A 27,443-nucleotide genomic window follows, 5' to 3' on the forward strand; every position below is an offset into this window, starting at 1 on the left:
ATTGTCCATCTACTTCAATTATAACATCTACTTTTGCTTCAAACCATTGCCTGACATATTGATGTGTGTATTTTCCATATGCTTCCTTGAATGAACTGAGGAATCAGACAATGAAGGCTTTGCTTCTGAAAGCACACATCTCGTTTTGAAAATCAGGAGAAATTGTTTCAAAAACCCAACTACATTACCTAGGAGATATAACCCTAGTGCTATGGATACCAGAAATCTCAGCATGGGAAGGTTTTCCTCTTGTCCTCTTGATATTTTACAGATTCTGCAATCAATGTTGTTTTCCACCTGTAATAAGGAGTCTAGAAGAAGTAGAAACTTTTGTAATTTACATACCAGCTGAATCCACAAAGCCATTTAAACTCTTTTACTCATTGATTTTTATTGAGCAATGGCTCCTAAATGCTTTTGTGGATCTAGCAAGTCATATTTTCATCTCTTTATTGAGAAAAAGGTAATTTTATGGCCAAATTCCTTCAAAAACCAAGAATATTCATGTCATTGAAATGCATGATTTTGAAAACTTGTCAGTGTATTTTACTGCCATGCTCAGAAACATAATTGCATATTTTATTAAGTATAATCCATATTAGCAGGCTAAGGTAGAGAACAACCTAAATATCTTATTTTTGCGTGGTTTCCATATCACTACATTTTGCAATATGTTTGGCAACATTAGCAATTAAGTACTACCATGACTTTGAGAGGGAATTAGAAATAGCCTGGGTCCGGTCTTCCAGCTCCTCTGTGCTTCTTTAGAAATATGGAACAATCTCAAATGGTGTTTGTCTGACCTATCAGACTAGTTTTATATCTTCTTTCTATAGCTGGGGCAGTGCAGAACAGCCAGAGCATGCTGATGACTTTGGCTCATTAATTTTAGTGAGGCACTGGGTCTGAGGGTTGTTTAATACTTCTGGACTGAAGCTTTCTCTGCCTCTTTGGAGGCCTGATGAATGCAGTTGGCAGTGCCATGTCTAGAGCACCAGTCTTCTGACTAACACTTCTTGGAGCCACACTGAAACACAGTAATGAATGCAGCTATCCAACAATCAAAAAATACATCCTGTCACCCTTTTATTTCCTTGTTGCACTTTATGGCCAGCTTGTTTCCACAGAAAATCGCTCCATTTTTAGGAGGCAAAAGGGAAATCAGACCCTGTGGGCAATGGTGGAGGAGCAAGTCTGGTCTGCTCTGCCAATTTACAGTGGTCCCATGGAGCAGTTACCACCCATTTCAATCACTGAAGGAAGTTGCTCTATTTACCTCGTTCTTACTATACAAGACCAGTGCATCAAAGAACTCGTGTGGAAATCCTCAGCTGCTGTTACAAGGCTTTTTAAAGTATCTTGCAATGTCAAGAGTCAGTTTGGCCCTAGTATACCTTAACTTCATACTTAAGATCAATGGGGCAACCCTAACATAAAAATGAAGAATGAATAACACTATTAATCTGAAAAGGTACTACATTTAATGACACATTACCTAAAATATATTGTCTACTGGTTTCAAAGTTAGCACAAAAATATAACACGCAGGTGGCTCAGTCTATGAAATAAGGTTTATGTCTAGAGGTTGTCCTGGTTGTTACTGGAACACCATCAAACTCTCTTCTGCCCATAAATATCAGACTTTGGAATGCTCCAGAGCAGAGCTAGCTATAAAAAATGTTGTTTGCTATTAAGGAACTCAGTGCACTATCCAAACAAGATTATGGAATTCTAGGAGTTGGCCATAAATACATAATTACACAAACTAACAATTCTATGATTCTATGATTTCAGCAGAAACACTGTAAGGTCTAATATTGAGAAAGCAGCATGGTATTAACAAACTATTATGAAGGCATCATGGTATTTAAATAACCTCTTAACAACCTCAGAAAGAAAATCAGATTTCAAACATATTAGACTTACTGAAATTAGCTGGTACCACTAATCATTAATCTGTGTTACTGAGATATAAGCCAAACCCATATATTTGTTAGTCCAGGAAAAATCTTGAGTTACTTAAAAAAACCCCAAAAACAAACCCAAACAAGCAAAGAAACCAAACCAAATCATTTTTTGCCAATGTTGAACCCTCATGGGATGCCATAGGGAGTATGATCTCTGACCCTGAACCAAGCCCAGCCATCTCAAAATTGTACAAGTATATGATTACTCAAATCCTTCCTTCTGACTACAACTCCACATTTATTTTTCAAAATGGATATTTTGTGCTCCTTCCCATTATCTGCTCTTACTACCTGAAAATTACCAGAAGTACCAACCAGTCCACAGACGAGATGAGACAAAACTCTAACACTTCAAGGTTCAAGTGCCTCTGAGGCAGCAGCAGCCCCCAGCAGCCTCCCAAAAGAGCCATGGGAGACATCCCCACCAGTCAATAGTCACCTGTAGCCCACTCCTCCCAACCTCACCCCTTCCTACCTGCCAGCTAATGAGGGAGCTCATTGCAGGGAGGCAGGGTTGCTATGCCCAGAGGCAGCTGCTTCGAATAATGTCCATTTACATTGGTATTCTAGTCCTGCTTTCCCTTAAAGCTGAAAATGTAGGGGCTTAAGCAGTTAACTGTCCTTATGCATCCTTATGAGGATGTGAAGTTCAGCCTATAGGGTTTCCCTTTATGGGTGCTCTTCAAGGAAAGAAAAGGGGAAAATAGATGAGTACAGAAACTAGCATAAAATTAAATCTTGTGAAACACACAATCCTACATTTATTTATGCTTATTTAACATGTTAAATGGGCTATTAGGAGGCCATAACTTTTCCAAGTGTCTCTGCATAATCCAGGCCTTACACTGCTACATCTTTAACACTTCTTGAAGAAGTGAGACAGCAAAGAGATTTAAAGTTCATTTGTAACTGGTTTCTGTGAGTAGCAGTGCGCTGGCTGCATGTTTATCAATGTGCCTTCCAGTCTTGAAAGCAGAAAAATGGGTGTTTTCCTCTTAGCACTTGCACCCTGTTAACAGAGTAGTGCACAGTTGTCAGCTCCTCTGAACTGCTTCAGCAGCTAGGGCCGAAAATTGGACAGAAGAGAAAAACACAATCCAAACAAAATTGACAGCTGTGAAGCAACACAAATCTGTCCGTTCACTTTGGAGACCCTGCACATTGTTACCTTTCTGTCGTGATAGGATATGATGAAAAATGAGGGAGACATCTGGAAGAACACTTAGAAATGCAGAGGAAAGAGAAGTAAGGGAGCCAGCAGCAGACAAAGTGGCTTACTAAGCAGTTACATCTTGGAGGGACTCTCCGAGGCTGCTTCACTTGGTGTTTGTACAAACTTGAATTCCCTTCCTGAGCCATAGTGCCATTTCTCTCTCTAGATGTTTGTATCTCTGTTGTCCTTATATACCCCAGCTTATCAGTTTTGTCTAGTTTTCTTACAAAAAAGTGAAATAAAATTTAAAGCAAAAGAAAGGAGACTATCAGTACATAAAATGCTTCAGGCAGATTTTCATCTGGAAAAATATTAAGGAATGAAAAGGAATGTATAAGTGAGCTACTGTGAACAACAATAAAATATAGTGATAAAAAGTACATGTAAAATAGAGCTGAGCCATCGGCAGAAAGCCCACAGGTTGCTCCTGCAGCACACAAATGTCCAGCCTGACATTTGAATGCCCAAAAGGTCTGTATCATTTGCTTCCTTGGTGCACTGTGAACAGTGTTCTTCAACAGTTACTCTAATAAATTGTTTGAGGGAAACACCCTCATATTTTCCATTGATATGCAAAATGTCTCCTTAGAGAAAATAAATAAACCAGTCATGAATAAATTTAGGCTGTTAGATTGTGACATTCTTTACAAGTGAAAATCTGGGCCAAGAGTCAGCTAAATGCAACAAATATATCTCCTGAAAAAAAAGCAGCCCAACCAAAACCTAACAACTCTGAAAGAATAGGTATGATAGAGAAAACAGTTATAGAAATTGTTATTATTATTATTTCGTTGTATAACTGGCTCCAAAAGGGACCCATCAACATCAGAGCTGAACCTTCACTTTATCAATCTATTAGTGGCTGCTCAAACTATCTCTCCAGGTTAGTGTTGCTGATTCTGTTCCACAAATGGTATTTGAGAAGAACATAAGATGTATAAAAGAACATAAGGAGTGCCTTCCTCCTTTGTATTGCTTATCTGCATCAGCAATCCATTTAAAGTATGAGCAAGGAGAGAAAAAAAAGAAAGAAACAGAAAGAGTAGGTTGCTCTAAAACCTCTAACTCCTTTCGAAGTTGAGAAACAGGTCAGGAGGCAATAGGGACCAGGGTAAAAAGGAAGTCTTGCTGTGATTACTTTCTTCATGGAGATAAAAAAGGACCAATGTGGGGCATTTGTGCCTCTTCATTGCTTTGGGCAAAGAATTTGCTCAGCAGTTGTGTTAGGTTGCAGGGCTAAGCCAGGCTCAGTCCTCTTGGCCATGGCTTCCTGCCTGTGGCGAAGCTGCAAGCAAGTTTGTATTTATTTGCTTTGAACTTGGTAGCCTACACATGTGGTTTCACTGCAAATGAAGGCTCTCTCTGTGATTGCTGATGTGGTGTTTCCCTTCCTCCTTCTGTGGCCCTTCTTTTGTGGAGGGATTTGGGCAGAACAGCCCTCACTTGGCAGTAGTTGCTGCAGGACCCCACCCTGTGCATGGGACACACCTTCTGCCCTAAAAAAAGGGTTACATTACAGAGGAGTAATGTGTCCCTCTGTGGGATCACCTGCAGTCTGCTGAGTCCTTGCTCTCTGGTGCTGTGGTGTTGAGAACCCTTCTGTAGGGTATGGGTGGGCTTGTGGAGTTTGGCCTCTGATTTCTTGGGGACCAAGTATCAGCTACAGGGCAGCCAGTGAGGGGCACTGGACTCAGTAATGCCAATGTACTCCTTGATGCTACCCTTGAAGAAATGTGGAAAATCATATCCTTTACATATCAACAATCAATCTTACTTATATCAAGGTTAATGGCAAATTTACAGTTTATTTAAGTGGAAAAAAAGATCAGGTCACTGGTTGCTAGAATTAGAGCTTGGAGCAGGAAAAGACATTGAAAGTTAAGAAGGTGGTTGTGGTTACATGGACATTTTTCCATTGTTGTGCTGACTGAAACAGCCCTGCAGTCACTTGTTCTTGCCCTATTTGTTACACTGACCCTGGAGTTTGTACATGGAGCTAAATTACTTTTCTGGGTAGAAAACAAGGAGTTTTGGCGGGGGTTAATTTGCAAATGCATGTAATCCCTTATGTTGTTCATTCTGTGCTCCCACTTATGCTTTGCAGTCACAACAACTGAGGGTGACAGGGAACAAGGACAAGTGGCCAGAGAAGCTGGGAGTTGCTTAAACTGCTTTTAACACCACCTCACTTCACCTTTTTGCTATTTCCATTTTCAGACATGAAATGCAAAAAGAAAATGATATTTCAACTCATCTCATCATTTCCATTGCTGCCTGTGTGCCCCTCTTGTCTTGTGTCTTTCAGAGATGGTTCTGGGTGGAAGTGCTGAGGGCAAGTCCATGTCGATGAGGTCCAGCTTCTTACCCTAGCTGGAAGACAGAAGGTTGGCCAACAGCCTCACAAGACTGTGTTCACTGGATACTAACAGTGTGTGAGTTAACAGCCCACAGCTTATCAACTGGAGTACAATAGCTGCAAATGTGTGTGTCCTCAAGCAAAAATAAAGTGAGCTGCCTTACTTAAGTCTCTCTTGTAGAACCCTGAACTAGGGCAAATTGCCTCAAATTTCCTGGGGCAGACCACTGTGCTGATGCATGGTGACCTGCATCTGAGTCCTTAGTCCAATAGGAAGTACATGAATATTTTAAAGGACCAACTCCTAAATATTAAGGCATTAGTCTATATATCATCAAGCAACTATAGTATGGCATTCCCTTCTGGGAAATGATACACTGTAACTTACCCTGCCTTACAGTTTATTTGCCTTCCAGTTTTGCACCTTTTGCCCAGGAACATTCTTGTTTCTTAATCTTCTTTTAGAAATGCCACTAATGCCATGGGCCTGTGTCCAGCTGCCGCTGCTGCTGTTGGTCCCTCCTCCAGCTCCTCTGACTCAGCATTTTGTGAAACCACACTTGGCAGGAAACACACTTTTAGAGGGACCAACTGTAATTTAGACAAAAAAGACCATTAGCTGCACTCAGCAGCAATGGCAAGGCTGCTATTTTGCTGCTGTGTTAAAGCAGACCAAGGCCAGGAAGAAATATGTTATTTATGTTCACTAAGTTTTGGATAAACATCTTTTCAAAATTTACCCTGCTTCTTTTGCACTATTTTGTTCAAATAGATGACAGGCTCTGGTGAGAGGTCCTGCTCTGTGGCATAAAGTAGTTAACATTTTACAAGGATCAACCCACAAATCCCCAGATGTTTCTGTGAGTGCTTCAAAGGAATGTGGAATTTTCTAAAATGGGAAGACCATAACATGTGGCAACCAACAACAGCATGGTCTTTGAATTTGATTCCTTCTCCTCGTAGACTGGACTCCCTGCAGAATTACCTGTTATCTCATTAGGACAGAATTACCATTTCTTCCATGGCCAACCAGCCACACACTCTGGATCTCCCTTTGGATGTCAAATACAGGAGAAAAGCATAAGTAGCTTTAGGTGATCTATTTACTTCTTGTCAAGGCTAGAGGATATTTCTTTTAAAAGAGCAGAACTCTTTGCTGATGCAGCCAAGGTCTCTTGGAATTGTTAAGGTAGACATTTTAAAAAACTATATGGCTTCTGACAGGAAAAGCAGAAGTTTTCTGTGGGAACAGGGCAGTCAAAAGGTCTATTCAGCCCTTACTACATCATTAAGGACAGGTCAAGGATTATGAGCTGTGATTGTAAGAGTCATGTGTAAGACAAAGATGGAGCAATGTGTCATTTTAATCACGGGAGAGTGAGTCGGAAGGGTATTTGTCTTGTGCCTTCTCAGGGAGAAATCTGTTTCCTCCTGCAGCACCGTCATCGCCTCGCAGCAGTTATTGGTCTGAACTGGCAGGTTCTGCTCTTGTTCTGGACCTCTGGAGAAGGGTAAGAGCCCACTGTAGCTTTTGATATGTTGCAATGCCTGGCTGCAAGACAGCAGACTGGGTATTGCAATGCAGTGAAAAAAGCCATCAGCAATTAAGCAGAATATTCATGACAGTGATTGAGGATGACTTTATTTCCTGCTGCCTTTGTTTAAAGAATGTCCTTTCCATATACTCATAATGTACACGACAAATGACTCCATAGCTGTGGGGGAAATACATAACGCTCTCTGTCTCTACTCCAAGGTTGACCACCAAATGATTAAAGCAGTGTTGTTTAAGGTTATTCCCAGGAAGGACTTGCTAACTTCTTTGTTATTGATGCTTATTTGGGCAATTTTGCCAATGTATCTTATGTCTGCAATTGAAAAACTTTTTAACCTCATATCTGAACTCACGTGTGTCTGCATATGTAAACATATCTATGTATATGTATAAGTCATTTAAAATATTAATTTTATTTAATGTCTTTCTGACAAAGAAATGACTGTGGAAACAAGCATGAGCAAAGGTAAGTAAATGAACATTTGTTTTAGCATGAAATCCATTCTATTTCATTGGAAAATTTGAACCTTTTGGCTAAATAAATTCTGAGAAAAGTTAGGGTATTTTTTTTTTTTTGTTTGCCTGGGAAGGAAGGAAGGAAGCACCAGCAGGAGTGATTTGTCAGTGCAAATGGAAAACAAACAAACCAAACAAAAACCCAACCAAAACATTCCCGATTGCAACAGGTTGGAAGACATTGATCTCAATGGGAAAGAAATGATCACTGGTTGAAACCTCTCCCAATAATGTTTTGACATGGATTTTGTAATGGAATAATTTGAATAGAAATTTTTAAGAAATTATCTGACAATCTGAGAATTTATCTTTTTCAAGCAGCTCTCCAGGACTGGTAGCCTGTTTGTGGTATATGTTCTCTTTTGAAATAGAATTCCAGTTATTTTAAAACAGAGCAGAACGAAAAGCACTACAGACAATCAACAGATCTGATTACAAATTTAATGGCCTGATTCACCCCTGCTCTCCTTCAATTTTGGAGCAGTGTGAATCCAGTGCTTTTTATCTTCTCACCCCAGACACAATCTGGACTAGCACAGCAAGAAGCAAGTTTCTGGGAGCTTAAGCTTGTTCCGCTTTATTTGGTTTTTTTTCTGTTTTTTTTTTGAGAGCAGCTGTCTTTGAGATTTGTGATCTTTTCTAAAAGCATGACCATAGTGATCATAAGGGCTTGGTGAATATATTAACTCTACTTGACTAAATCCTCCTTTGACTCCATTTTGACAGAATTAGTTCCGGAACACAGATTTAGATCTCCTCTACCGTGTATTTGCCAGATGTAGGATGAACTTTATAAGCACTTCCATTGCTTTGGACCCAAACAAGAAATATCACAATATGTAGTGTAAGCCACTAAACTCAGAAGTTAATGATCATTAAGATTTCTTATTCCAGGCCCTGAACTCTGGATATGGATTATCCAATGGTACCCACCTTCCCTTGCAGTCCAGGAACAAATGTGTGACCCTGGCTTGACAGGTAAGTGGTATTTTGTGGGATCCATAAGTGGTTATGTGCTATCCCTGAACAGTGTTTTTCTGACTAAAAGACCTTTGTTGAAGGAGGTTGTATTTTAATCATAGCATCAGGTATTTCTGAAAAGAGATGAAGCTTATTAGATCTCCAATGCAAAGACATGTAAAGGTTGAACATTTGGCTCAGGAAAAAAACAACCTGAACATCTAAGTTGTGGAAATTATATTTTCATCACATCTACTTAGCTATTAGCAATGATTTCTTTTGTTTAAATATGTTGAGAACTCTCCTTTCCTTCTCTTTCCTTTTATGAAGACTTTTTTACCACAGAAACCATTAAGTTAATCCTTGATAATCCAAGAGAAAAAAAAATAGAGGCAGTAGTTCAAGCTGTTCTGTGTGTGTGTTCAGCAAAATGTGATACAACTCCACCATTAAAACTCTTGGGTTTCTATCCAAATTCTAATAAATACTATATGATGTATAAACTCATAAATGTTCACAGCACATGAATGGGCTGCCCCTAGAAATTACATGGCTTGAGCACAGCATGATTAGATGCAAAGGAAAGGAGATAATTTGTTATGACACTTCAAAGCTTCTTATAGCACAGTACCCTCACCTACATTTGCCAGCCTGTTACCACAGGGCTGTGGATTGTTATTTAAAAGGCTTATAAAGGTTTTTCTTTCCTAAAAATAATGATGAAATTGAACATTGTCATTTAAAAATCTTTTTAAAATGGGGTTCTTATCTTCTCCCATTCAGTAGCAGTGCCTGACTTAGGGAAGGGAGGAGGATGTGCATGATTAGCTAATGTCAGATGATACCCTAAATGACACTGTGTAGTGATTAAGGCACTTGGATTTTTCTTAACTTATATTTTAGTGCTATATAGAGGTGTTAAAATGATAGCTCTGGAGGCTGAAGTCTCCTCTTTGCTCAGCAGTGGACAGAAGACAGGATAATCCTGCCTTTGCTTCATTCAGGTTGGTTTTCCTCTGTCTTCTACAGCTGCCGTTTGTTTTCCAGTGAACCAAAGCTTGCAATAAGGATTTCTCAGGATAATTTGAAAATTAGATTAAAAGTGGAAGACCACTGGTATCTTTTTACCTAGGAATCCATTGTCTGTATCTTTTCTTTCTTGAATTCATGGGCGAGTGATCTAGAGGCAAAGATTATTTTCTAATAATCTTTGACTTCTTTACCTGCTTTCTAGCTAAAAATGTACCTTGTAACATGCAAAGCCTTGCAGACAGGTTTTGGTGTGAAAGTGTATTTGAGAAGAGACTGGAAACTGTTTCCACAAGTGAAAAAGCTGATTTACACTTAAACAGAGAGTTTATTCAGAAAGGAAGTTTACCTAGGGTAAATGCTGGGTGGGAATGTTCTTTGAAAGGATGTTAATTGTACCTTCGTTCAAAGAACTCCTTGAAATTCCTGTAATGCAATTATGCTAAGTTAGAGGAAGTTAAAGGATTGTGTATTGGCAAAAATGCAGTTAAAATCCCAGCTGAAGTCATGTGTCAGAAGTGCTATTGATGATAACATTGACACCTGCCTCAGATAACTTCAAAGCCTGTGCTCTCTGTATGAACCTAAGTTCACTGAGCTCAGCTAGCAAAAGGACAAACCCAGACAGAGAAACGGGTACAGACGTCCAAGAAGTGCAAATGGAGCTGTGCCACTTAACAACAGCACATCAAACCCCAGCTCAGCACCTTTTAACACAGAGAACACAATGGTGAGCTCTACCAAATGAAACCCAACATCTGTGGACCTGCAGCTGTTCATCACAGACAGAAAGGGATCTCTGTGACTATCTGCTTTCTCCATGCTGGTGGGAATAATGAGATTGCTCTGTGTGAGTTTCTGAAGAAAGGCAGAGTGCAAAAGACAAGTTCCACACTGGTTTCTGAAAGCACTGAGGTTCTAAGGTTTCTGATGTCTTCTGGGTGTGAGTTCCACCCTTGTAGGGGGCCTTCTTCAGACAGAATGGTGGCAGGCTTTTTTTCTGTCCCACAAAGTACTTAGGAAATAATGAAGTCTGAACTGATGAATGCACCCAGAACTTCACCTTTGGCAGTAAAACTCATTGCTCTGTGTATGACCCAGGGTTTTGTAAACTGCTGTTTAACAAAAATGTTTGTGCATTTTGAGTCTGCCTTGATTATTTCTTTCCTTTCAAACATAAATCCCATATTTTATTAATTGCTCCTCTGTTTGCCCAGTTCTGTGAAATTACAAGCTAGAGATGAGAAGCCTTAAGATTACACATCCTGTTGGGACTTGGCTATGTACTTGAAATAAGAGTGTCTTAGCAGAAGTCCAAATAATGGAAATATTAGTAAATACATTATTAACCTTTTTAAGTTAATAATCCCTTTTTAGAGGATTTCAGATTTTAAAAATAAGGTGGGAAAGGGCTAGATTTTTCTGCCCAAAGCAATTCTAATTATTTGGTTCAATGTCTGCCCTGTCACAGAGGCTCTACTTTTGGGTTCTCGTCCTTTGATTTCCCCCTCTGCACACAAACTGAAACATTCAGTAGTTCCCACCTCAGTCACAACCATATTTTCCTTTTTTGAGGAAGTCAGGAGTGGGAAAGTTGCAGAGCAGTCTGGGTATTGCCCAGTTTGGAGGTCCCCTGCAGGTGAGGAACATAACAAGATCTAGGACTACAGAGCTCTCCCAGCTTCTTTAGCAGAGATGCATCCAGCCCAGACCCTCAAATGCTAAGGGACCCAGGTCCTCACTCTCTATATTCAGTCTCTTTTTGCTACCCTCCTCAGCACTGAGTTCTGTCCATAGCATAACTTAAAGAGTGATAGCCATGGACTTCATGTGAGGAAATAATGGAGGATTTCAGAATTTAGAATTTTGCAAGGGATAGTACTCCTTCTTGCTCATACTGTCTTGTGTGTGTACACGCGCCAGAGGTGCTTCTGATCTGTTACTGAAATGAATTCTCAGTGAAAAATCATGTATGTGTAGTGAAGAGGAGAAAAAATATCACAAATGCTCCCATAGTGGAACTGAAATACATGGAATCATAGAATCCAGATGACAAAAATAGCTTAATATTTTATGTAGTGCACTGTGGTTAATCCTTGTGCTCACAGTATACTTTATTTAGAATCACTGCAGAATTCCTCCTCTGATTTTTCTCCCTGAAATTAGACTGTAATGATATGCTTCAGCATTCACAGGAGCCTAAAGGTATTTGATTTAATTTATATCTATGAGTTTTGTTCTTTGTTCAATTATTTTAATCACTGTTGGTTTTCCTTCCCTTTGACTATCCTAGATTTTTGGTCTGATACATGATTGGTTATTCTGATCTAAACAGTTCTCTGCTGAATTCAGGCTCCCCAAAATTTCGAAGTACAGGAATCTCATTTGAGAATGAGTATCATTAAAAGGCAATGTGGGATTAAACTATCTCAGAAGCAGAATGTGCAGTTATAATGTTCCTATAATGTTTATAGTGGTAAATCCAATCCCCATGCTAGCACCTGAGTTTTTAATGAGATTTTGAACTTAGTATTTTTAGATACAATTATTGTTTTAAAAATATGTAAATATTTACCAATATTACAATGTGTTAGGATGCTGGCTTGTTTGTTTTTTTTTTTTGCTGTTGTTGTGGTTAAGTATTCAGATGCATTATTTCATAAGGTATTCAAAGTTAAGCCGAAATATTTTACTGTTGTATGAAAAAATGTTTGGATACTGAATCTTAAAAAATTAAAGTGATTGATGCCAATTGCAAGAAAAAATAGAATAGCATATTTCACAATTTGAAGCTGACATCCATTTGTATTTACTTACTCAGTTATCACTTTTCAGCATGCAATTACATTAATATTTTTAGATGTTGGATGGTTTGACATTTTGTTCCAACCCTAGACAGCCAACTATGCCTTCAGATGGGACTCTGCCAGCTATAAATACAGTCCTAGACAAGAACATACAACTTCCACATTAATATTAGTGACACTCAGAAACAGATTGCTGAGCTGAAATAATTAACTCCAAAGGATTCAGTGGCTTGTCCATTACTATGCTAGGTCCTAGCTTGAATATATGCAAGAGTAGAGAGCTGAACAGCATGCATATCTGAGGGGTTAATGGCTGCTTTCATTGGAGAACTGTGGTCTGGTAAATCCCTGCAGCTCCCAGCAATTTAGGAGCATGGGATACAGGGGAAAAAGGAGTGTCTGGGTCATGGAAACAGATTCTCACACCATGGTGCTTTCCACAGACATTGCCATAAATCAATACCTTTATTTACTGTTTGCAACTGTCCATTTGCTTGGAGTTTACACTGTCAGAAGGCTGCTCCAGACTGTGACTTGTACAAAGTGAAAAAACTTTTCATTTAAAAATTAATTTATCATCAGTGAGCCACAGCTTTGTCTTAAACTCTGTGCTGATGTGTCTAGCATGGCAATGCAAGTTGATTCACCAAAGAAACACAGGGAGGCTTCCCTAGCAGATGGACAAAAATCTTAGTCTTGCTAGAATACAGTGAATACAAAAACTTCTGGTCACTGCCAGATAATCTCTGTAATCCAAGTTTTGAATCTCACTCTGCATGAGACGAATCAGTTCTTTGATGACAAACAAAAGCCTTTTCTGCAGTGGTGGATTTATGATTTCCTTTTCAATAAGCAGAGCGATGTTTTATTCTTTTGCATACCAAACTCTGAACATGAGACAGTGTTCTAGATGGTTTACTGCTTGAGAGTTTAAAGACTGTAGGAGACATTGCTGCCTTGCAGAAACGAGATTTAGAAAAAGAAAGGTTAAGATTTTACGTATTTTTCTCTCTGTTTTGCTCCTTATATTACATATGCCATGTCCACATACATAAGTAAAAAAATTTCAGGAGTGTATTTTAGCCACAACAGATAGCTTGCTGTAGGTTTTTCTATCTCCCTCTGTCTGTGCCGAAGCCATTACTCCTGAGATTGGTGAACCTGTATTTGTTGTGCCAATATTGGTGAACCAGTAGTGCCAATATTTTTGTACTCTGCACACAGAGAGTAAAGTCCTGTGAGCAGAAGATGCATTTAGGAATACTTCAGCCCTGGCAGTCAAAGGTTTCACCAACATTGCTTCACTGAGGACAGAAAATTCAACAGTAGCTGAATTGCAGAGTTCCCAGAAGACCATTTTATTCTAAATCTAGAGTGTGAGAACTTTTGCTTTTAAATCACTGTGCCATGCAGTTAGAGCAAAAGATGTCATAAAAGCAGCATTTACTTGTCTGGATTCCTTGAATTTCTCTTCCACTGTTTATAATGGACTTATCTTGTGCTCAGAAAAATGTGAAAAAGCCTTTTACAGAAAGGAGTAGAAAGACATTTTATGTTCCTTTTTACTGATTACTTTTCCTTGATGCTAGGAAACAATTATTTTAAGTGGATTACTTCCAAAGAATAACTTAATTTGATAATAAAACAAATACTACTTTCCCATTTATTGATGAATCAAGCAAGGTAATTGGATTTATTACTTCTGAACCTATGAGTAATCCTGTTTCCAAATCACATATGTGTTTCCTCCTCTGCTTTTATGTTTTTCAGGAGATGACAATTATTTGTTCATTCTCTTTCAGGCAGAATTTTTTTTTTTATGGACAACAACAGACTTATGCACAGTTTCTGAGCTCAAAATAGAGCTAATTTATACTTAACACAATATACTTCCTTGGTGGAGAAAAGCTGAGTTTCAGTCATTCTGAGTAGGTAAAAATACTAGTTAATTAAAACATATCTTGCACTAATATCTACAGTATGCACACAAATTGGGGAATAGATATAGCATTGTTATGATGCTGTTTTATACTATTGAATGTCAGGGTCCTGGAGGCTGAGAGGCCCTTGGGACATATATCCCAGGATGTATTACTTCTATCCAGGCTGTATGTAGGATATGCCTTTTCTAGGCATATGCAGCTAATTTGGGGAGTGGCCATGCTGAGTGTTATTGACATTTCTCCTTCCTCTGCTTTTCAGCTTTGTACTACGAATCCAGCATGCTTTAGAAGATGATGGATTATTTTAGACATAATAAAATAATGGAAGATTTTTCAAATAGCTGAATTAGTCAAATGTTCTTTTATTAGTAGTTAATCTGGCAGCATTTAAGAATTCCTTTCACTTGGAGATCTCACAGCAATTTGCAAACATTAGGTAAACTTCTTAGAATCTGTACTTAAATTCTTAATTTGTTTCATAGGGATTGTTTACATCTAAAATGGTCTACCAGTAGAGCTATACCCATTGACACCAGCATGTTTCTGAAGTGGAAATGCAACTTCCATTAGTAAAACCGTTCCTCTTTCAGTAGAGAATAAAATCTGTTTTTTGAGGAACTAAGTCTCCATATTCTGGTTTTAAGTGTGATTTATTTTCATACTCCTCTTCTGCTCAGTAATACTCGCAAAACTTTTAAGAGTAGATCAAATCATGGGCTGAAAGTGCTAAAGAAGCTCATTCAAGCTCAGATTATTTTCTTCTGTAAAGGACAAATGACCCTTGTGTTTGAAATACATTACTGTATTGATGGGATTCATTGATCAGCATAGGCCTTTGGTCACTTGACAAAGAGGGAAATCTGTTACATTCCCCAGCTCCATCACCTTTTCTCTCTGCATCAGTATTGTACTCTTGCCTGATAAAGTGTTGCTTAAAAAGGGACTTCCAGAGCTGAACGAACCCATCTGTAGAGCTTGCATTGAAGAGCCAGCTTCTGTCATGTGGAACCATAACAAAATTGCATCTGCTGCAAAGCACACTCTTCTGTTAGCTATCATGGTTTCACTATGCATCTGATAATATTTAGACATTTCTCCCGGTCATGTTCTGTAATGGTGGTCAGCAGTGAAGGATAATAATTCACTTGGGAGTTTCCAGGGTTTCCAGGCTACCAAGCCCCATTGTGGTTTTCAGTTAAAACATTTCAATCCAGCTTTTCCATTTGTAGATGTCATTTGAAGCCAGTGCTGCACTTTCATTTTTTTTTTTTTTCAAATGAGAACAGAATGTGGTGTTTGAACTGAAATACATTATTGGGTGGAATAGAAGAAGGGAGAAGGAAAGACATGTTATTTGCTATGAAAAACATGCTATGGCCTTTGTGGTGCCGTGGCAAAGTTTGCTCCTGCTGAGTCTACTAAAAGACCCAAAGCCCTTATCCACATTTCCCTGATTCCTACCACATTTTTCTCTGTGCCTCCTTCTATGAAGTGACAGAAGAAGCCAGGTCTTTTGGACTAATGTAATATACTCTTTCCTCCTCAGTTGCTTCTGTCTCCCCTCATTGCTCCCAGAAAGGGAGGGACTGTTACAGACCATTTCAGGGCATCCTAGGGCTTTCTCACATCACTTCCAAGGCATTCCTTGCCTCCGGTCACCCAGGAAGAATTGGCTGTGTTTGATTTCTGTCTCAGGTCACTTGTCTCACAGCTACGTGCCAGGTCAGTGCCAGTGAATTGTCCTGCATGGCAGAGCTTTGGTATACAGGCTGGGGGGTCAAGTTTCACACGCTCAAAAGGAGTTGGTGTAAAGACAAAGAGGCACAGCGTGTGTTTCAGTGCCAGTAATGAATAAACTACTACATCAACTACACAGCATGAACATCTTTATCCAGCTGCGTTTATAAATTATTTTCATTAATTATGGTTGTTCCTATCACTTGACACAAACAAGGACTTTTTTTTAAGTGGCTGTTTTATTAATCCATTATTCTTCTGAAGAATAATATCTGCCCTCCCCTCCCTGCCTTTAACTGGCCAGAGATACATACTTTCGAAAATAAATCTCAAAATGCAGCCCTGCAAACTACTCCTCTTTGAATCATCACTTATGAAAGAAGATACCTTTTTCTTCTGTCCACCATGAATTAAAATAAAATTGCTTATAATCTATCTTTTAAAAGCCTGTGGTCAAATTTATGCCTGGCATCACAGTGCAGGAAACAGCATAATTTCACAGTGGATGAACTCAGTCTCAAGAGTTTAGTTGTGCTTTGAAAGCTTTTTGATGTATAGTTGTACTTTATTTATATTTTAAAATTTTTTTTATTTTGTTTTACTTTTTTAATACTAAGGGTGTTTAGGAGCTGAGTCAGTAACCTGAACTTTGTAAAACTGACTCTAACAGGAGCAGAGCCCTAATAAAGCTAAAAGAATTTTTGCCTTTGTGTCAAAGATTACAGTGCAAAACCAGCAAAAAATAGTTGTTTTCCAGATATGCATTTTGAGAGAATGGAAATACTTCTGCATTTTTTGACTACAGAGAAGCTTTTTGAATTCAGACAAATGCATTTCACACAATTCATTTCAGGGCTGATTCATTTTATCTGTGTGTCTCCTGTGCCAAGTGGAAACATTAGGCCTCTTTAAAAAATGATGGGGGATAATAAATGCTCCAGGCATTTGTTTTGCTGAAATGAAGTAATGGCAGGGAAGCATATGGTGAAATATATTTTTAATTACTTTTCAACAATGTTAAATGTTTTCTTCTTATTTTCATATTTAATGTTGTTGATCAAGCTTGCTAAATAGGCAGCTCTTATGGAACACACTACTTTGTGCAGTAACACATGGCTAATTTTATGGGCAGTACTGTATATGCAGGGGCATATCAGCACTATATTAGCTGTAGAACTTTGTTTATGATGTTTTGTGCCATCCAAGGAAGCTGGGATTGTGAGGGGGGCTGTTTTGTTCCTGTTTAATTTTTTACCCACTAATCCCACAACTCTCAATACCTTTGTTCAGAGGTTTTGTTTTCTTATATTTTTGTTAGTGCATGCAGAGCAGGAAATATGATTCTCTTCTGTTAGACTAAACAAAAGGAAATCCACCTGAGACTGAGAGGAGACACCAGTCTCCCTTTTAACAGCTTCACTTCTAAATCAACCTTCCATCCCCTTCCTTCATCTCCCTCCCTGCAGCACAGGTTCCACACTAAAGCAAAGTGAACAAAGGACACCTGTTCCCAGCCCTACTAAAGAGAGAAAAGCTGCTAGTGCCTAAAGGCTAAAGCTGAGCTGAAAGTATTATGGCTACAGGTGGTGTCCATGCTGTGGATATACCTGCACAAGGGAAACACGAGCCTATTGCTCAATTCCAGTAAATAACAACTGAAAAGTAAATGACATCACAGGAGGGTGGCAGGGGGAACCCAAGGCACAACAGTCACCACTTGTCTGCACATATATGTCACGTTTTTAGGATGCTCACAAAGGTTCTTTCAATACAACATATAAAGACAAAGTAAGAAAACCTGGCAATTTGCTGTCAACACTTACAGCAGGCGACCGCATTCTCCCCTCACTTGTTACAGACCTGGCACAAATTCTTTTTCTGAAGATGTCATAGTCATCACTAGTATGAGCAGAGGAATGCTTCTTGTAGCACGCTGTGGAGATCCACAGTGCCAGGCTATTTCAGACCACTGAGTCCTTTCCAGAGATAAGAACTCCTCACAGAGACTTCTCTGTAGCCACCACCCTCTTTTTCAGCTTGAGTAGCTTTTCTTCCTGCAGCCATGGCAGTGTGGCAGAAAGGAGTTGGGATGTCTCTCTCACATGTCCAGCACTTCCTGTCTTACTGCTAGTGATTCAGGGGATTAAAGCAGCAGGATATAAAGCAACAGATGGGGATTTCATTCATTCTCTGTGCTTTGAAAACTGACCCTGAGGAATACATCCATTGTTATTATTGTGCCCTTCAGTATGCTGCATGCAGATTTCATTTTGAGGTGGGAAGGGGATGTCTATGGGTCTGAGGCATTGGCCACCACTGAGGAGAGGAACACTGTGCTGATAGCTTATCCACATTATTCAAGCAAAAAAACAGCTTGTAGCAAAGGTCAGAGCACTGAACATGTAACAGATACTCCTTTTTCTCCATGCCTTCCCCTTCTCACTGGGAACCAGGGCAGAGTAGCAGAAGCAGCCAGGGTGGGAGTAGGAGAAGTGAAGCCGATATTTGTCTTGTGATAAGTTGCTGACAACTCAGACCTGCCCCTGGTACTGGGAAAAAAGCCAACGAACAAACAGAAGAGAGAAGCACGAAGTTGCCTGAGGGAGGAGCAAGGCCATGGCAGTCAGTGGCCTGTCTCCCACGCTGCCTGAAGCTGCAGAGGAGGAACCAGGCAGCTCTGGGACTGCTGGTGTGACTTTTGGGACACACTTCTCTGGCAGAAGAGGGAACCACAGCCTTTCAACCTCAGATCAGTGGGGCAACCTTGTGTGGGTGGTCTCCCAGAGGGAGGAGAGAATTTCCCAGAGTTCTTTCTCTTCCAAGGTTGCTTGCTGGAGGGCTCCCCAGGGCAAATCCAGGGCTTCAGCTGCAGAATATGGAATGAAAGAAACAGCCTCCAGAAATGGTCTCATTCTTGTTTTAACAGATACCAAAGGGAAAGATTTGTCCCAGGGAAGCTTTGGCTTCTGGGACTCATAACTTGGGAGTGCTGTGAAGCTTTCAGAACTGGGATGTGGGGGGTGTCATGGTTTGACGCTGGCGCAATGCCAGTGCCCCCATGAAAATACACTGTCCCTGGTGTCTGCTTGAGATGTGACCAGGAATAAGCAAAGCAGGCTCCCACTTAGAAATAAAGAAGAGAAAACTTTATTAACCAACCTACAAATATAAAAAAGCAAACAGAAAGAATTCTAAAAAGCAACAGAAAGAATGAAAACCTTCAAAAAAATTTTCCTCCTCTCCCCCCCCCCACCAAATTTCCAATACATCCATCCCTCAGATCACCAACTCTCAGTCCATCACCACCCTTTAGATAATCAATTCTCAGTTCATCAAGGAGAGAGGAATCCCTCTTGTGCAATAGGCTTCCCCTGGAAACACAGTTGAGACCTCTTGTGTTTCCTGTCACATGTGGCACCACCTGGAGATCCTTTGCCCTTGTGACATCTTCCTTCCATGTCCAGTGCTCTCACCACTGTGCATGGACCAGAGCTGCTTCTAGGGTTTTCCTTTCAAGGGTGCTTTGTCCAGTTCCAAAAAGAGCACAGTCTCTCACTCTCGGGACACCTGTGACCCCCAGATTTCACCCCCTGGGACCGAGGGGGTCTCAAGAACAGAGATCTCCTGCACTGAAGATCAAAGGCACCAACCACCACCCTCATCATCCATTGTCTCTATTCATGCACTCCCATAATATCACTGCACTCTCTTGGCTCTGAGCCATTGCCTCCCCCCTAAATGCAGTCTCTGTGTCACAGGAAAAAATGGTTCTGTCCATGGCTATACAAGAAAAGTCCAGCCAAAGGCCACTCCATCATCCCCTTCCACCTAGCATTCTTCTCAACTCTTCCAACATCTTTCACTTGCACAAACTTTCATCACACTTGCCCATTCAGATCCAGGAGGGTCAGTATTTGTAAGGTTTCCATTAGAAGAGAGGTTACAAGAAAAGGGTTAAAATCTCAGGCTCAGCCTGCCCAGAACTCCCAGGACTTCTCACCGTGCCCCTGCTGCACTCCCTCCTTCTCCGCCGGCCGGCCGGGCTGTGCTGCCAGCACATGATATCAAATTTCAAGGTGGCACAGGTGCTCTCTCTGTCTCCTGGTGCGGGGGGGTGGGGGGGGGGTGTGGGGGTGGCTGTCCGATGCCTCTTGGCGCTTCTCCACCCTTCCATCCCGCCCCACCCTTCCCTCCTCAGGGCCCAGGCCTACCTCACCCGGCCGCATGGCTCCCCTCCCCCGCCCAGCCGGCAGCTGGGCAGGGGAGGCCTGACCTGTTTCCCCGGCAGACCCAAGAGAATGGTTTCCTCAGAGTCCTCTGCTTTTAACCCCGGTGTTCTCAGAGGTGTATCCACGTCCCCAGTGGCCACACCAGGTGCCAATATTCAAATCTGAGCACCCCTTGGTTTGACCACAGCATCCCAAAAAACTCACTTCCTCTCAAACCATGACAGGGGGTCAACATAATCTTTTCCAGAGTTTTCGCTTTTAATCTCCACATGTAAAGAATTGGGTCAGTTGTGCATGGCCAGAGACAGCAGTTCCCCTTGCACTGTAGATTGCATACTGGAGATAACACTTCCTATAAATCAAGACAGCCTGTAAAAAAATGACAAAAACTGTGAAGTTCAGCTTGCCAGGAAACTGTTATCATGCATGTGTATTTTTTTTAGGAAAAAAATAAATTTAATATCCACATCCCGTTTTGTCAATCTTTTAAAACCCCTGACAGGGATGTGAATGTTGTTCAAGAGCTATTACATGTCATGATGATAATTTGTTCCTTTTGAAGAGTGTGATGTCTAAGTCGTTTTTGATGATTACATTTCCTTGGTCTGTATTTATTCGAAAGGCACTTTTCAGACCTGAGAATTGTTTCCAAACAGTATGCATAAATGATTAGTAGTGCTTTCAGTCATGCAGTTTCATACCTTTTCCCTTTAGATGTTAGTCTACTTGTGAAGACTATGCCCTACCTGGTGAATAAAGAACAGATCTTAACTGCTGCAGCAGCTGAAAGATTTGGAATTACTTAACTGTAAAACCAATCACTTCCCATAGAATCATAAAATCATAGAATTGTTTGAGTTGGAAAGGATCTTACAGATCATCTAGTTCCAGCCTCCCTGCTATAGGCAGGACACTTTCCACTAGACCAGGTTGCTCAGAGTTCCATCCAACCTGGCCTTGAGCCCTTCCAGGAACATTCACAATTTCTCTGTAAGGTCTCACGATAATCTCTCCAGGCTGAATAACCTCAGCACTCTCAGCCTGTTTTCACAGGAGAGGTGTTCTAGTCCTCTGATCATATTCATGGCCCTCCTCTGGCCTTGTTCCAACAGGAACTTCTTTTGCTGGGGACCCCAGAGGTGGACACAATACTACAGGTGGGGTCTCACTAGATCAGGGTAAAAGGACAGAATTGTGTCCCTTGACCTGCTGGTCACACTGTGCACTGTCAGGTTCCTTAGATATTCTTGAGCCTGATCTTCTCCTACAGCTGAAAGTTCTTAATTTTCTCAGTTCTTCATTCTCTCAGTCCCTGCCTTTGTCTTCTTAACCTGGGCAGTGTAGGTGGAGCACTTGCCAGTGAAGACTGAGCAAAAAAAAAATCATAGAGTACCTCAGACTTCTGCATATTCCAGGTAACCAGGTCTTCCATTTCCTTCCGGAGACAAGCAGCATTTCCCTAATCTTTCTTTTATCACTGGCATATCTGTAGAAGCTTTTATTGTTGCTCATGACATTCCTGGTCAGATTTAATTCTATCATGGCTTTAGCTTTCCTATCATGATCTCTGGTAGCTCAGACAATTTCATTGTGCTCCTCTTAGGCTACTTGTTCTGGCTTCCATCCTGTCTAAAGTTTCTTTTCGTGTTTGAGTTTGTCCAGGAGCTCCTTGTTCATCCACAGAGGCCTTCTAGTGATTTTGCCTGACTTCCTCTTTGTTTGGATACATTGCTCCTGAATTTGGATGAGGATTCTGGAGAATTAACCAGCTTTCTTGGGCCTCTCTTTCCTCCGGGGATTTATTCCCTGCTATCTTACCAAGCAAATCCCTGAAGAGGCCCAAGTCTGCCTTCCTGAAGTCCAGGGTAGCTTGCTGTGAGCTCTCCTCACTGCTGTAAGGGTCTCAAATGACACCAATTCATGGTCACTGCAACCAAGGCTGTCCTTGATCTTCACCTTCCCCACCAGTCCCTCTCCTTGTTGGTGAGAGCAAGGTCCAGCACAGCACCTCTCCCCTTTGGTTCCTCTGTCACTTGGAGAAGGAAGTTACCATCATTGTGTTCCAAGAACCTCCTGGATTTACTGACCTGCTGTATTGACCTTCCAACAGAAGTTCCCCCTTAGGACCATGGTCTGTAAATGTGAGGCTGCTCTTATCTGTCTATAGAGCACCTCAGGCACTCAGTCTTCCTGGTTGGCAGCCTGTAGACCATGCCCACTATAAAGTCACCTGCCCCTGCCCTCCCTTTGATCCTGACCCACAAATTCTCTGTTGTCTCCCCATCCATCCCAAGGCAGAGGTCTATGCACTCCAGCTGATCTCTGATGTAGAGGGTGACACTCCTTCATCATTTCCTCTGCCTGTCCTTCCTAAAGCATCCTTCCCTCCCAACACTCCAGCCCTAGGAGCCATCCCACTACTTCTCTGTGATCACGGCCCTGCAGGTGTGAAGAATAAAATCAGTCAGAGCTCTGGGCTATCAAATCCTCCAAATATTTTACACAAGCTAAGGATGTGGTGTTGAGCAGCAGAATGCTGTGCAAGCCACTGTTGTGCAATAAATGCCAATGCTTCAAGCACAAGATTTCCTGTTTTGAGCTTCAGTCTATCTCCTACATGTGGCATAGTCCTACTTTGCAGCTACTGTGCTGCAGACTCTAAATTGTCTTCTAATTTTTCAAATTTAACGAAACACAGTCTGTTTAATTGTTTAATGGTTCTCTAAAGAACCTAGGCATTTTACACTAGCCTCACCAGAGTAAATGTTTGTCCCAGTCACCTGCCTTTGAAAAGAAGGTTCTTCATCATATCAGTAAAGAAAATATGAGTACTGTGATTTGTTTTTCTGCTAACTGACAAGCAGCATTTCAGTTTGGATAGAACAGGTATGTGTATTTTTATTGTTCTCAATTACTGTTTTGTTTTAATACTGCATTATTAGTGTCCTTTACCATTTGACAAGAACAAAGGAGCAACTTTTCTTGAGAGTAGACCTTTAGATTCCCTTTAGCTACTTCAAACAATAATTTAACACCCAGTGAATTGTCAAAGCCAAAAAAACATTGTGTTTTAATAGAACATATTATATACTGAAGTCTGTATACCTCCTATATTCTGATGAATTTTAGACTTGCATCTATTTGGGGGAAAAAAAAAGTAGGAAACAGTTGCTGAGCAAATTGTGTTTCAAAAGAGATATGATGGAGTAGAGGGATGGATTTTTAAGTGTGCAACAAACATAAGATGCATGTGAAATTCATCATAAATAACTCATTTTATCTCTGTCACCACTAGAAGCAGTGCATCTGATAGCTTTTATAGTAGTTGTTGGTTTTTTGACCAGCATTTTCATCTCTGCTCATCCTGTTCCTGAATCCATTCTTTGTCCTTCCCTATCAGATTTGACACCTGTTTCCAAATGAAATATGCCCTTCATCCTTTGGTTCTTGAGCAGCTTCTCTTTTCTTTTTTTACCTTTTTTAATTATTTATGTCTGCAAATTATATTTCAACTCATATGACAGGCTTCATGTAATGTGGACGTACATGTTTGGGAACAAGGGGACAGGGTTTCTTCACTTGTTGCTGAGATATTTAGGTAATGGGCAAATGTCATTTAAGCACACGTTCTCTGAAATGCAGAAAAGGTCTTGAATGGTGTCTCCTCTTCCTGTTGCTGACAAAGTGTCTTGAAATTTACTCGATGCCTCAGTTCTTCTATGTGTCAACTTGTGGCTGCAAAGCTGGAGGGAGGAAGCACATCCTGCAATTTTACCACAGAGGACAAAAGAACAAATGTCTCAAATCAGAGAAGAACTGAGTGGCCACCATTATGCATGGAGATGAGGAATGGCACAGCTGGAGTCATGCATACAGTTTCAGATGGCACTAAAGTGTTTATCCGGGGTTGGTGAGAGGGTGGAGGGAGCACTGGTGTGACATTTTTATTACTCTGGTAAATCCATTCCTAGTCCTTTAGCCTTCTCCTTCCTTTTAAGAAACTAAATATGTCCTTCAAAGGGTCCTTCAAAGGACCCTGTTCATCTATTTAAAATGAATTGTAAATCCTTTCCTGAATTTGGGCTTGCATCAGAAATGGGCTAGGAGAAGAAATTACCCAGCTCTGGGAGACAAACCAGACAGAATCTGTATAACATGTACCCCCTTAAAATTAGTTACTGTCTTCTTCTAAAAGCAGTAACAGTATTTGAATTGTCATCTTGATGTTCTTAGACTGTCAGTTTGGCTCTAACTAAGCTACTATTTAAGGCAAATTTGCACAGGGGGTAAGAAACTTAGAAAAATAATCAACTAGCTGCTTCTATCTATCCTTTTCCAGTGAATTATTTTCTATTTAATTCTTGCTGATGTTTATAAGCAAATTTATTGTGGATATTTTTCAATTTTTTAAAAATATTTCTTTGTTCCGTAAAATTTGCTTGCTAAAGGCACTGTTTAATTTCAGGTGAGGGCTCCAAGTCATAGATACTTTTATAATCAGCTAAAAAGGAACAAATGCACACCTCCAGAACTACAAATTTCAATACCTCTTCTGACTGCAAGACAGTATCATTTTTTGAAAGCATAATAGTATTTCTAAAATCAACTTAAAGAACTTACTTGCAAGAGAACTTATTTTCTGTTCCAAATAATCTTTAATCCACAGTGCAACTTTGTCATCCATAAAAAAAGGGAAATTAAGAGAAACATTAGATGATCCTAGCATCTATTATGCATCTTTTTATACGTTGAAGGCTTTCTGTAGAGTCTGCTTGTTTCCAAGGAATGAAAATTGCTTATTATCCTGGATAATGAAAGAGAATGTCATCATCTATAATTTTTAGTTTAGGATACTTGCTGTACCCTTCTCTTATAAAAGCGTTGGCAGAAAAAAGAGTTCAGTAAAAGAAGCAGCTCTTAAATATTTTCTTAAATAAAAGAGGGATTTGCTTGCAAGTGAGATTTATATGTCTTTGACAGCAAAATATATTGGAACAACTTTCTTTAATGACAGATTGTAACTTGACTATGAATGCTATTTACTGAATACAATTCATGAGTATTAAAGTTATTTTTTCAATGATCATAGAAGTGTGCTTCTATATATACACCTAAGTATATAATTGTACCCACCTGTCTATGTATGAGTGTGTGGGTGTATTGTATATGCGCTTATTGCTTTTTTTAACACAGAGCTTTTGCAGTACCTAGACATTTTTTCTAGCCTGCTCCTGTTTTATTTCCCTCATTAAACTCTTGCAAGCTAATCTCTATAGCATAAGAAGGTTTGCTTTAACACCCTCTGCCTAAATATGACAGTTCTGTAAACAGCAGCTGTATGTGGTCAGTCACGAGATCTAGAAATCAAAACTATATGGGCTGTAGTCACAGCTCATGAGACAAACACGATGTGCTGGAAATTGACTGCCAGACAGCCTGGATTTGATAAGTTGCACTAGACTGTATGTCACACTTTCTACAGCAGTAGCATTTCACACACACGCACAAGTGTTTATACGATTAAAAAAAAAGAAGAAAAAGAAAAAACAAAGGCAAAAGGAAAAAAAAGACAAGGAAAAAAAAAGGAACCTACTCCAAACTCTATGATTAAAATTATTCAACTAGAAGGACATTCTTAGGAACAAATTTTTCAAATGTTTGTGCCTAAAGGGCTAGAAAACCAGTTTAGACCTAAACCCCCGTGAACATCAGGTATTCAGAGCAGTTAGCTCTTTGCGCATTTGCAGAGGTGAGCTTTAAAGATGTGACTGCAGTCAGCCAGCAACAATTTATGCTTACATGGAAGAAAAAAGCTCAGCTCTGGAACAGTGAACCCAAAAAACTACGAGATGAAGAAAATAAGAGTTTTTCTAATATGGAAAATAATAGTGAAAAAGAGTATTAGTATTGGTATCAGCAATCAGAATAGGAGTTCATAAAAAAGTCTCCTCGCAGTCTCAGTCATGGATTTTTCATCTAAGCCAAGATAGCTTTAATCCATCTCACTGACATGTCCTGCCAGGCTCAGGCTAACTCAGCCTCTGTTTTGGATCTCATTGCAGGGATGTCAGACTTGAGAAAGAAGGCTTCAAAAATGTTGCAGGTCATTTCTAAACACACACACGTGCAAATCCCCTGTGGTTAGCAGGTATAGCATGTCCCTGCAAGCACACAGGCACAGCTGGAAGCCAGCTTCTGACTTCTGTCTCTGCCTAATTAAAATTATGCTAATTCTAACAACATGATTACAACTTTGTAAAACAAAACAAATAAATGTGTTTTCCACAATGCTTCTTTATTCATCTATCCCTTCTCTTCACCTTCTGACAGAAAATAATGGGAAAGGTCTGATGGATAGTAAAAGAAAAGTGAAACTGTCCCTGGCAATTCTTCAAACATTTTTGTAGGGCTTTCTGTTTGAAAAACATCTAAGTCTTTCTGGAATATTCACATCCCATTTTTTTTCCAAATTCCAGCCTAAGCAAGGTGAAAATCCCAAAACCTTCAGCCACATTGCGGCTCCTGCTGTATTCAATATCTTTGCATGCAATACTGAGCTTTCAAAACCTTTTGGCCATTCTTCCCATACTTACAGAGATCCTAATTAATTGCATTTGTGGTGTGCAGGTGATGCCTGAGAGGCTACCTGGAACGGGGGCTAAACAGTGTTAAAGGAGTAAAGTAGGTATTTATTAAAAGGCCTTCAAAGCATACACCTTGGGCAGTACAAGAGCCTGGCCACAGCTCTACCCAAGATGGACCCAAGATGGACTCCTGGTCATGAGTTTTCACACTTGTATAAGTTTTGGTCCATTTACATATTGGGGTTAATTGTCCAATTACAGCTTCAGGTCATGAAGTCACATCCTCCTGGTTTGCTCTCTTCAATTCAGTGTTTGTACTTTTGTGTCTGAAGCTGCAACGGTGTCCTTGGTTCTCCGGCTAGAAAAGAATTTTTATTTTGTTTTGTCTAACTAAACTGTGAAGAGAACTTACTAACACTTTATATGTAGTTCAGAGTTACATACTAAGGCAGTACAGAATTGGAAAAATAAGAAAACTAAACTTAAGGCATCACAGGAATGCTGTTGCTTTGTGAAGAGCTAGAAAATGTTCCCCTGGTGCAGGAGT

The 27,443-nt window shown here is 40.1% G+C and overlaps 1 long non-coding RNA gene across 1 annotated transcript in view; it reads left to right on the forward strand.

The window, feature by feature from the left end:
* Nucleotides 1–8,331: 8,331 nt before the first annotated feature.
* LOC118683979 (uncharacterized) overlaps nt 8,332–27,443 on the forward strand; it is a 53,726-nt gene continuing 34,614 nt past the window's right edge. Inside the window, exon 1 of the long non-coding RNA XR_004979751.2 lies at nt 8,332–8,585. This is a non-coding gene — a long non-coding RNA (uncharacterized LOC118683979). The remainder of the gene's footprint in view (nt 8,586–27,443) is intronic.

This window comes from Molothrus ater, chromosome 1, assembly GCF_012460135.2.
Source record: "Molothrus ater isolate BHLD 08-10-18 breed brown headed cowbird chromosome 1, BPBGC_Mater_1.1, whole genome shotgun sequence".
Classification (NCBI taxonomy): Eukaryota; Metazoa; Chordata; class Aves; order Passeriformes; family Icteridae; genus Molothrus; species Molothrus ater.